The sequence below is a fragment of the Papaver somniferum genome, chromosome 11 (genome assembly GCF_003573695.1).
Source record: "Papaver somniferum cultivar HN1 chromosome 11, ASM357369v1, whole genome shotgun sequence".
Taxonomy (NCBI): Eukaryota; Viridiplantae; Streptophyta; class Magnoliopsida; order Ranunculales; family Papaveraceae; genus Papaver; species Papaver somniferum.
Window position 1 is genome coordinate 26,080,093 of NC_039368.1, and position 1,420 is coordinate 26,081,512.

A 1,420-nucleotide genomic window follows, 5' to 3' on the forward strand; every position below is an offset into this window, starting at 1 on the left:
GGCGGAACCAGGCATGGTTCTTTTCGGATCAGTTAGCAAGTAATATCATTAACTAAAAGTAAGAGGGACTTGAGCCCTTACAAAGTAGTAGATCATCTTGTTTCATGATACATTCCATATCTTCTTCTTAGAATTAAATCTGAACCATCTGTTTCACGTTCATGGGATGGCAGTCAGAAGGAGGACCTAAATAAGCCCTGTGAGCAAGTATTGAATTCACAGCTTCTGTTGGATGGAAGGCGTCCCAAAAGACGTATTCTTTCCTATTTTCTCATGGAGTTGCATTGGGAAGGCAGGTGATCTGTCCTTGATTCAATCCAAGTCCACAACATCCATGATCGTTAACTTGAAATCCGTATTTTGAAGGGTTCTTTATCATGTCATTAAATGCTCCAAATGTGTCTCCATACACAAATATCGCCACTGGGTTTTTGTTATTCAGACTATCAATGAGTGATCTGAGACGTACGTTGAACATTTGCACCATTTGGTTCACATATGAAACGCACTGTCCATGGGGAACAAAATTGTTGGCGAGTTGATTCGGGATACAGCCAAGTGGACCAACACCTGCCAGAAAGAACTTCCTGAGTCCTGCACTATGAAGTTCCATAAGCTTTTCGGAGAAGTGGTTGATGAGAAGGTCAGCATAGTCATCCGGCCTATAGTAGTAACTAGTGGCATAGAGAGTAGGCAAAAGATAGTTGTTGATGTAGTCATTGCTTCCAATGATCACCACTGCTATGGACTTTGACAGGTATTCACTCATATTCATCTTTGCACCCATTTCTTTTCCCACCTGGTTCATGCTTTCGGTGAAGTGACCAACCTGCTGCCCCAAGCTAAAACGATCCCCAAGGTCTCGGCCGGTTACGTCAAGAATGCCTCCAGCAGCTGAAGCATAGTTTACTCCACGCTGCATCATTTCAACTTTGTCAACGCTTGCATGAGCTGGGATATAAGGAAGTCCCAATAATTCCCCAAGAAGATCAATAATGGTTTTCCCATTACAGAATCTTCCCGTGGGACCTTGATTGAAATCAATACCATAAGGTTCATAATTTGATTTTTCCCATGAAGCCAAATAGTTATTGTTTCCATTGTCAACTAATGAATCTCCAAACACAAACATTGCTGAGACGTCTTGTGGTTGTGCTCCTACCATAGACCCAACAGCACCACCATAATCATGAACAGCTCTGGTACTGTTTGATATTGTTGATGACAATCCATGCATAAACGACGCTCAAATGATTATCTGCAATAGAAGACGGCAGTGTCGATAATCTTTCATCATTGAACTTCGCGTTAACTTTGATCTTTTTGTTTCTGGATTGGCTAGGAATAGTGTGAGAAAATGAATGTGTGAAGTATTGGTATATAATGCCAAGGAGAAACAAAAACAAAGGAAAGAAAAGAA

At 41.2% G+C, this 1,420-nt stretch overlaps 1 pseudogene; it reads right to left on the reverse strand.

The window, feature by feature from the left end:
• Positions 1–133: 133 nt before the first annotated feature.
• LOC113321789 lies at positions 134–1,165 on the reverse strand (annotated as a pseudogene).
• Positions 1,166–1,420: the final 255 nt, after the last annotated feature.